Genomic DNA, 10993 nt, shown 5'->3' with positions numbered 1-10993 from the left:
ATTTATGATAGTCACAGAGAGAGAGAGAGAGGCAGAGACACAGGCAGAGGGAGAAGCAGGCTCCATGCTCCGGGAGCCCGACGTGGGATTCGATCCCAGGTCTCCAGGATCGCGCCCTGGGCCAAAGGCAGGCGCCAAACCACTGCGCCACCCAGGGATCCCCTAACTTTCTATTTAACATAAATTAACTGATTAACTTATTTGTTCCTTCATTTACCCTGGTCTCTGGCCATTTTGTTTATTTACTTATAAAATATTTTATATTTATTTATTTTTAGAGAGAGAGAGAGAGTACACGTGCATGAGGGGAGAGAGAGAGGGACAGAATCTTCAAGCAGACCCCATGTGCTGAGTGTGGAGCTCCACCTGGGGCTTGATCCTATGCCTCTGAGATCACGACCTGAGCCTAAACCAAGAGTCGGACACTTTTCCTACTGAGCCACCCAGGTGCCCCTCTAGTCATTTTACATATGGTTAGATTAGGTCATGCCTTCCTCTGGCTTTCTTCCACATTAGTTTTCCAACATTCAATCAGTTGTTTGGGAATAAGTCTTTATAGCATTTATTTTCCCTTCTATAGCTTCTTTTCTCTGTTCTACTTTCATGTTTCTCCCACAGTTGCCTCATTTTCACATGCCTTTTTGTTGTTGGTGCTGTTCTATTTTAATTTCCTTTCTAGTGTCCCGACCCCCCACCCCACCCCCTCTGCCCAAGTGTGATCTCTGATAAAAATCTTACAACCTAAACATCTTAAGTGTCTGTTTTTAGAGAAGCCAACCCATAACACAGACACTGCCATACAGATTTTTCAGAACTTTCAACATCCCTGAGATTGCCCAAACTCTCTTTCCTTTTGGAGTTCTAGAAGGAAGAGTCAGGAAATGTAACCTAGAATATAGTGGAATAAGGGCCTGCAGTTATATCCTCTTTGTTGTTGGCCTAATATGATAGGGTGAGGTTGTTTTAGCTTGGGAAGAAATGAATCTGAGAAAACAAGTGAACAGTTAATTTTATGATTGGATTAAAGGTACTTCCAATCTCCAAAAGGGGCTTAGTTTAAAATCAACATATTGCAGCAATTGTCCTAAATGGAAACCTCCTACATATGAAGAATATGAAAGAGACCGTGGGAAAGTTTGAAGCAAGTTTAGTTGCTGTGAACCGGAACACTTTAATCTCTTATTAAATGAATGCAGTGTGATAATAATATAATGATACCTTGCATTTAGATTGCATATTTATTTTCCCCAAGACATTCCTAAAGCACTTTAATGCAATACCTTTTTTTCCCTTACTGCTGACTTTCCTCAAGTGGGGGAAGGAAGAATAGAGATAATTGAATCTTTAATAGCTAATGTCCCATTTTTTAATTCAAATGCTTTCCCAATGCACCTGTATTAGAGCTATGAAATAGTACTAGAAATGATTTTACTTCCTGTCCCTTTGACAGTCTAGGGGAGGTTGTCAGAATAAGAAATTAGATGGCTTGTATGAATAGAGAAATGAGGGTTGTGGGGAAAAGGAATCTGGCTACTGAATAATCTACAGACAGAATAATTTACCCCTTGATAATCAAAAATTGATACGGATTCCTAAATTCTTATCATAATCATTAAAAAGCTAGAATATTGATATTTTTCTATCTTAGTGATATGCTTAGCAGGTATTCTGCTAAACATTTTATATATACTATTTATTGCTCAAAATATTCCTGGGTGGTAATTTTTCTCTTATTTCATAAAGTCGAAAACTCAAGCTCTGAGTGGTTGAATAAGAGGTCCAAGGTCACAGCTGGTAAGGAACAGTGCTGGGGTATAAAACCAGGAAGACAGTTTTACTCCAAGGAAGGAACTTCTAGTTATATTGCTCACTGTCTCCATAAAGTGGAACTCTCTTATCTGTAACTGCTGTCCTGACTCTACAGTTGGAACAATGTTGTGTGTGTGTGTGTGTGTGTGTGTGTGTGTGGTGGGATAGGGTGTGTGGAAAAATCTACTGAAATAGCCCTTAAGAGAACAGCTTGCTGAATATGCTTAAAACAAAACAGCTTCACTAGTAAAGCCCCAGGCTCCTATCAACTATTTCATCTTCCCGAACCCCCCTTCATGGAAATCTTTGGCTTTTCCAGTACAACTCAGGGAAGAGAATTTGACATCTTCAAGGATGACATCAAAAAATAAAGGAATAACAAACAATAAACATTGCACAACTATGCTAATTCATGCCCCAAAGGGAAGACAACAGGAAAAACCTAGAGTTTGCCAAATGGAAAAACAACTAAGCTGGTAGAGACAGAAATGTTAATTCAGACTTCAAGATGATAAAAGACTTGTTATGAACAATGGGGATTGGAAAAAAATGTTGTACTCAGCCAAATCCTTCAGATATATGTAAGCAACTAACTCCCACTGAGATAGATGGATGCGTCAGTTTCTTCATTTTAATGAAGACTGTTAGACTTTGCGTGTTCACAGGGCTCTCTGTGTTCAGGTCCTTTTCTGGTTGGTACTGATGAGGCAATAAAAGCAGTCAAATGCTTACACTGCAATCAGGGGAAGAAGTAGGCTCAAAATGGAAAGTGCATGGGCTCAGTTTGTGCTGGTTCCTTACACCCTCCCTTGGTGGGGAGGAATGAAGGGGGGGGGGTGGAGGAGAGAAGCATACGTAGAATAGCTGACCCTGTTTTTGAATTCATGATAGGCCATTATTATTATATGTTTGTTCAATATTGTTATCTTAGGAGCAATCTTCCCTAAATTGCTACCTTCTACATCTGATATTATTTAGAACAATGTACAATTAGCCGCATTTTTGCATGAGGAACTTTTTTTTCAAAGCAAACATGATAAATTTTGGTAGTATGGTAGCCCTACAAACAATGCTTGATTGAGGCTGCTTAATTTAGTAATTTATTTATCAGCTTAAATGATCCCAGTCGTCTTTGCACATGTCAACATTCATTTGTTTTGTGCATATATTGGGGTCAAAATCAGCCTCTCATTCATAGGAATATTTATCTATACCACAGATGCATCTGAGTCTGCATTTGATATCGCCTCTTGCTAATCCATAAGGAAAATTTTCCTCTCTAATTAAATTGCTTTTATATTTTTACTGGGAGATGTGTTAATTTGTATTGTTCTGATGTAATTACTTTTGTTTATTTTTGTCTCTCCAACCAGATTTTGAACCCTTAAGGGTAGAGAACAAGGTTTCTATTTCTTTTATAACCTTGGCCCTTTTCTCATCCCAGTTACCAATAAGTGCTTTTTAAATCTTACACCCTGAAGAAGTAGTTGTTAAATAAATATTTGTTAAACAACTTTGTAAATTTGTGTATTCAGACAGATAAGGAAACAGCTTAATTTCAAGTATGTGAAGTTTCAAAACCCAATAAAAAGGAAAAAGCAGTTTTGAACCTTTGAAGGACATTGATTGCCAAGCAAGTTACCTCTGGCAATTCTCCTGGATTGATGACCACCTCCCCTCAGAGGTGCAGTCTTCTGATGAAACAAACTTAGCATGTGTGGAGGAGGTGGGACCTACACTGGTGAGTGCATAAAATAGATGTTCTCCTGTGACTTTGTCCTCAAAGCATCTCATGGTTTCATGTCTCATATTTCACTTCTGCATATTTCCCATTGCTTCCTTCACAGACTTTTTACCACCATCTTTCCTACTGTCCTGTTCTTATATTACTTTAAATTTGTTTAAAGGGTGCCATTTTTGTAGAATGTGCTTTAGGGAGAAAGTGCTTTTCTCCAGCCCTATCTCAGTCTCCCTAAGGTTTGCCTTACCCCTGGGATTGTGAGAAGTGCACTTTAAAGATGATGTTGTATAATTTAGAATGCATAGGCCACACATCTCCCACTCCTTGTTGGAGTAACCCATGCCATCTCTGCACTCCCTTCTTGTTCTTAAGTGACTTCTGGGCTGGTCCATTAGAAACTAGGAGAGGAAAAAAAGCATGGGTATAGCCAGCCTTTGCTGATTGATTATTTCATACTTGTGAAACAATTTTCTGTACCAATTATGTCTTTGCAGATGACAGAAGCCATTTAGTCTAATGACCATAATAATTAATTTTCATTATGAAGCAGATTGGTTAATGATGCTGAAGCCTAGATTTCATTATGGAACTAAAACACAAAACTTGCCCACACTCCCAGAACATAACTTTCAAGTTTGTTAAATCGGGTAGTAAGTAAATGTAATCATTACTTTTCTTATAGGGTCAACTAAGGCAAAGTTAGGATGAAAGTGTAAAGGGCTATAGCAGAGGTTTTTTTGTTTGTTTTGTTTTTGCATTGTAAAATCAGCTGCGATTCTCAAAAAGGAGTTTCTGACCATCAGCTTCAACTTCACGTGGGAACTTGTTAGAAATGCAAAATAATGAACTTCACCCTAGACTATTGAACCTGGATGCTCTGGGGTTGGGGCCCAACCATCTGCATTTTCATGAGCCTTCCAGGTGGTTCTGAAGCAGGCCAAAGTTTGAGAAATACTGGTGTGGAAAACAAAGGAAAGATGGTAAAACAGTTTTCCTTGCCATTTTTAGTGTTCCTCACTTAAGGTGTTAGGGGTTATAGGTCCCCCAATAAAAGAACCTCAATTTAAAAATCCAGGAGCAATATTTGACACATTTTTAAAATTTTATTTTATTGCCTGCCATTTGAAATGTTGGGCAAACAAGCTGGAATTCAGACCAAGATATGTAATTTGGGGTCAAGAAACTCTTCTAACCAATAAAACATCCAGAGAGTGGAATTCACTAGATATGTGACCCCAGTGAAATTGGAGGCAATTTTAAATATATTTATTTACTTTTGAAACAATTATTTACAGAGCAGCACTTTGGATCAAGATCTGTTGTAGGTACCAGGGTTTCAGTAATGATCAGAAAGACAAAAATCTTTGCTAATATTCTAGAGTGGATAGGCGAGCTGTAAACAAATAATCAAGCCTGTAATGCCATGTGGCATGACGTGCTGTGAAGATAAAGAAGAGCTGATGAAGAGAGAGAGGATGACTGGGACATGAGGGACTGCTATTTTAGTTAGTTGATCAGGGAAGTTCTCCAAGATGAGCAGACATTTCAACGGTGTAGGAGAAAGACAAGCCAATATTCAAGGAGAGCATTTTAGGCAGAGAAAATAGAAAATGGTATGCAATTGGTCTGTTCATAGTCCAGATTTCAAAGAAAATATGAAATTTAGCTCAAGTCATAAAGCTAATAATGAAGCCTGAATTGGCTGGTTCCAATACTTGGCTGGTTCCTCTATGCTGTACGCCCTCTCACTACATCTCTCCACAGGGTAGTTTCCTGAGGAAACCTGTGTGCATGTATGCTTGATGCTTAAGGCCGGTGGTTTCTGCTTGATGAGTTGAAGGTGTACCCCAAATTCTACCCCAGGTGGCAATTGTTCTTTTAGATCCTATGATTGAGTCAGTCACTTCAAATGAAAGTCATGGCTATATATCCCTTGATGCTATTCCGAGAGGGACGAGGGAAGAGACAGAGCTTCCCCGTTTGAGCTGTCATCCTTGGTGACATAATTTTTAAACTGCCATTGATTGACCATTTGCTGTGTTTTAAGCACCAAGCTAAGTGAATTACCCAGATTTCATTCTTTGAACACTCATTTCTGGTTTTGGTGTTGATTGGAACATACCAGTATGTAAGTTCCACAGGGACAGCAATTTTATCTCACTTTCACAGACTTTTCCTGGAGCATTGTGTGTTCATAATATGTACACAATATATATTTGTTCAATGAAGGGATGAAGGAATTGTAAGTCACACAGCTAGCAGGTGGCAAAACTGAGACTTGAATCCAATTTATGTAATTCCAAAGCTTTATCTACCGTGCTACAATGTGAGTTAACCTGGAATGGAATGAGGGAGCAAAGATGGAATCATGAGTGTTGAACATAAGAAAAGCAGTGTGGAAGAAGCAACTCATCTGAAGCTATTAATCAAGAAAAAATAGCGGGTCTGCTCTCTGTGACTGAACTTGTCTTAGACTTTCTTGAGGCTAAACAGAAGGCTGTAACAATGCCAATTCTCTGCCCTCTAAAAGAGCAGGCTGGCAAGACTAATTCTCATGGAATAATTAGTCAGCAATATGATAAATTAAGTGGGATGCCATCTCATCTCATACTGTCCACTCTAGAGCTTGTCATCCTTGGAATCACAAACATGAAACTTGTAAATTACAGCACTATGTTAGAAACTGAAATTATGTGAATAGACAATAACCCTCATGCTAGTTTTAATTGGTTTCAGTTAATCAAAATTGCCATCATTTCTAATTTGCTGAAGCATACTGTTCAAATGCAATGTAACGCTTTGGATGGATGGGAAGGTCTCCCCCTTTCCTCTCCTCTCTCCACCCTCCCTGCCAATTCTCCTCCCCAACCCTGTCTTCCTCTCCTCCTCTCCTTTCTCTTTGCTTTCTTTCCTCTTCCTCCCCTCCCTTTCCCTTTCTCTCCCTTTCATCCTCTCTCCCTCATCCTTCTTTCTTAAATTTATTTTTCCATTTCCAAGTTTGTGATTGTAACCTTATAACTTTTATGTGGATTATGAAGACGTAATTATACCCACTTTACACATGAGAAAACTAAGTCATTGCAGACATTATGTAATTTGTGCATTTTGTGGTGAAAATGGAAAGAAAAACCCCACATTTTATAACTTCAGGTACCTCATGCTTTTTGACATATTCACAAGTCCCAAAGCAAAATTTCAGGTTCAACATGGGCACTGGTTTATAGTGTATAATGAATAATAATACATTTATTAAAGATAAATGAAAATGAAGGCTAGAATGAAAGTCCTTTCTGACTTAATATTTTAACAGGTAGTGTACATCACTTTTTCTCTGTGTTATGGGAATAGTAATGGATCCTCACATATGACAGATTTAAATATTTTTATGAAGATACAATTATATTTTAAAAACCTATTTTTGTGGGATTAGATTGGCTTGGATTCCATCAAACATCAAGATGGCTTGTCTTTGCATATCATTTCTTGTCTACGCTTGAGTAGGAGTTATTAGGTTGGTTCTGTTTTTTTGCCAGTAGGTGGTACTAGCAATTTATATAGTGTTGGTGAACCTGTCCTCATAGGGGAAAAAAGGCATGCTTGGGTACTTTGGGGGGATAAACTCTTCAGATGCTGTGGTTAATGAGGAGCCTTCCACTGGAAGCAATTCCTTGAGCTCTATGGCCTACCTTACAGGAATACAATCTCTAAATGGTTAAAATGTAATTATTTGAAGAGTCTTGGTTTTACAACAGAAGAAATAAAAAATAAACAGGATGGAGCTCACATCATTTTTTCCCCCAGAGTAAATGATTTCTGATCATATGATAGCCAGTACCAACTCATTTTCTGGGGAACATTCAATTAGATCAGACGATAACTTTTTGCAAAAGATGTTCTAATAATGAAGCTGTGTTTGAAAGAAGTGCAGCAAAACAAGTTCACTGCTACTCATATAATAAAGGTTGTCATTGTCCTGATTCTAATAAGGCTCTAGTATTTTACAAACAGGTAGTTCTTGTTGGAGATAATGTCCCTGTACAGTTTTTTTGGGGAAAACCCTGTTCAATAGCCAAGATATCTGAAGTGACCATTTAAGGTCCAAAATAGTTATTTTCCAAAAGTGTTTTAATATGAAGCATCTGAGTTGTCAGAGAACCTCGTTAATTTATAGGAGGGTGGTTTCAACACTAACTCCAATTAAAATGAATAGTGTTTAATAACATCAATGTGAAGGGGAGCTAGTGTCATCATCATCTCTTATTTTCCTCAACTGCCACCCTCCACAAAACAAAATGAGAAATGAAACATGACCACAGACAATCATACTGTTGCCTAGTTTGAATGCTGTGTTGGGCAAAGTGGTGGATTCTGAGATGAGGACCTCACTGTGGTTCCTGACTCTTGCAGTCCAAGGGCCCGAGATGGAAGGGAGCCTTTGGCCATGAAGACTGTCATTCAAGTCTAGTTCAATGACTGGACATAAAACCCCATATGAGATAGGAATGCACAGAGCTGCTGGAGTTTTCATTAGTTACTCTTTAAACGCAGCTGTATTATGCCATTTTCTTCTTCATGCATTAAGAGAGCTAAGGATTATTTGCTCAGTGCTTGTTAAATTTTCAGTTTGGTCCAGACTAGGATAATACTCCTCTTTTGGGTTTTCTACTGCTGGTGGGTGGGCAGGCATGGGGCATCCTTATTTGCCTATCTGGCAGCACTATTGTGAGTTATATTTATTGACTGGAAACTTGGCAAGACTAATATTTTTTCTCAGTAACAAGACACTACCCTCAATTTTTACTTACAAGATTCCACGGCAACCAGGTGGAACATACATCATTAGCTTACTGAATAATGAATATATTTTAAACCATGACTTAAAGCTGTTCATTTATAATATTAAACCAAAGAAAAGTTTTAATGCAGGTCCAAATTTTGTGCAGAACTAACTAAATCAAAATGAAGCTTCTTTTTTTTTTTTTTCTTTTTTGGTCAACTTTATTGAAACTCATTCAACTTTCCAAGAACTAAAAATTAGCTTCCTGTCTTGACTATTTGGAATTACTTACTGTCATCTGTTTCAGACGTTAAAGGATGTGATTTAATATCAGCAATAAGGCCCCTTTTCCTCATTTGGCAGGTGTTAATTATTTAAACACTACTCATTTTAATTTGTTTCCAATCACTCTTTTGAGTGATTTGCTTTTTACAGATTTCATTATGTGCATTTCTTGAAAAAAAAAAAATCAAAAGGAAGACAAGTTGAAGCCCTGGAACTGCACCGTATAATCTATCTATTGATAGGTGGGGCAAGGCAAGGCTGTATTTCATGTATTATGATCTTCATGATCTCTGCTGATGGAATATAATATACAATACATCATTTTTATCTTCTTTATAATAAAAAGTTGCTCAAGGCACAAAGCCTCAGGTTCCTGCATGCTAATGAACCTGACTGACTGGAGAAAGCCTTTGCATTTCCTGATCTGTCAATTAGGAATGAGCCAGACAACTAGAGTAATTGAAAATACAGGATGGACATTTTTCCCAGTGAAACCACTCCTTTCTTGAATTTTGGGTTATCATCCTTTTTGTCAATTCTTGCTGCTTTTTTCCCTCCAGCTAAACTGGCTTCTGCTCCACAATGACTCTTGTTTATAAAAAGCCCTGGGCTCGTGTTTCCCCTAAGTTAGATGGTTGTCAGAGCTTCCTCTGCTCAGATGGTACGGCCCTGTGTGTGCTCATATGGAAAATCAGCTTCGCATTGGGCAGAAATGCTGGTGTCACTTAAGTCAGGCACTAGTCTAAGTGCTTGATAGAAAACTTTTTCAGAAGACTAACATCTAAATTTGAAAAGCAGAGGGATATGGAGAAAAAGCTTTCACAATCCCTCTGGGAAAGGAGAAACTGACAACCCCAGGTTTTTTTCAGTAGTACACAGCAAAGTAATTTCATCTCAGTGTGAAATGGAAAAGGTGGGTGTTTGTTTAGATTGAGGCCATTCGGTAATGATTTTAACACTCATTGGAATCTCTTAGCCAAAGTATTCCAGGGACAAAGTCTGTAATGAACACTTATCCTCCCAATTAAAGTTTCAGTCCCAATGAAAATGTTACCTGATATTCTCCTTCTCCTATTTTTTCAGCCTTTGCTCTGTTTTTGCCTTCATGATTGGTGGCCTTGCTCATCCTTTTTCCAGTGAAATTATTCTTCCTGGGGCAGCCAGCAACAAAGCCAAACAGGCTGATCTTCCAGCTTGGGAATCAGGTTAATCAAACTCACTGGCACTTTAGATTTGAAGGGTAGATGAACTGATTGAATTTCTGGATGAAATGGATTCATTTCCTTGACTGAGTGGAAGAGGGAGCCATTAAGGCTTTATAAATAAAATGTTAATAAACAAAAGCCTTAACTATTTCAAACATGACTCAGTTATCTAAGTTAACTTACTCAGTTTGCTCTTTTCCAAATCTCCGAGGCCACTTTCAGTTTGGGGATAGAGGGATGCCTGTGGTTGAAGTGGTGGCAAAAGTATGTAATGTGAAATGCACTTTGTAATGAAGAGCACAATAGCTTTGCTTGTCATTCTTCTCCATGTGTCGACAGAGTCTGCGAAGACAACATGTGTGGCTTCATCGGAAATCATCACAAGATTGGGTGGAGGGCTCATGTAGATGAAAAAAGGATGAGAACCAAGGTCTTTGAAAACATTTCAGTGTTTCTTCTGCTCATTCATTTGTTCAACAAATGTTAAGTGAATGTACATTCTGTATTACAGGGCGAGGGGGAAAATACAATGTTTCACCAAGACAGCTCACAATTGAGTGGATTGGACAAACCTGTGAACAGAGAATATTAATCAGTGTATCACATGAACCATAAGTGCAGTGTCCTAGACAAGCTGAGAACAGAGAGAAGCTAATGTCCTCGGGAGTTTAGGAAGGCTTCCCAGAGGAGGTAGTATTTGAGTTGGGTATTGAAATAATGAGTGGTGTTCATCATGCAGAAGTGGTGATGGGTTGTGGAAGCAGGTGATAGAGGGCATTCCAGGCAGAGAGGAAGAAAGGAGCGTGGGATAGCACTGGTGCAAACGTCAGAGTGCACTCAGGGTTTGGAGACTGGTCGGTTTGGGCTCAGATTGTGCAGGGCCGGGCTAAGAAGTTTAATTTCTTTCCCCCAAATCAGTGGCCTCCAAAATGTTTTAAGCAGGGAAGGGCGAACATTACAGCTGAATTTTAGGTGATCACTCTGATGACTGAAAAGAGGATATATTCAGCAAGGGAAGGAGAATGAAGTAGGAAGACCACTAAGGAGACAGAAACAAACCAGGCAAGCAGGTAGTTTTGAGCTAAGCTAAGGCATTGGCAGTGGGTGTTTGGTAAAAAACTGGGAAGGGTCTGAACTTCATCCTAACTAACAAGTTAGTCTGCCACAGTTGAACAT

General features: G+C 38.7%; 1 long non-coding RNA gene across 1 annotated transcript; it reads left to right on the top strand.

The window, feature by feature from the left end:
- The first annotated feature begins 394 nt into the window (after nucleotides 1-394).
- LOC119874483 lies at nucleotides 395-9892 on the top strand. Its single transcript, XR_005368278.1, has 3 exons — nucleotides 395-447; nucleotides 3345-3550; nucleotides 9696-9892. It is a non-coding gene; the product is annotated as an uncharacterized LOC119874483 (long non-coding RNA).
- Nucleotides 9893-10993: the final 1101 nt, after the last annotated feature.

This window comes from Canis lupus, chromosome 13, assembly GCF_011100685.1.
Source record: "Canis lupus familiaris isolate Mischka breed German Shepherd chromosome 13, alternate assembly UU_Cfam_GSD_1.0, whole genome shotgun sequence".
NCBI lineage: Eukaryota > Metazoa > Chordata > Mammalia > Carnivora > Canidae > Canis > Canis lupus.
Note: the sequence above shows the minus strand (reverse complement) of the source record. Positions and strands in the feature narration are given on the sequence as shown.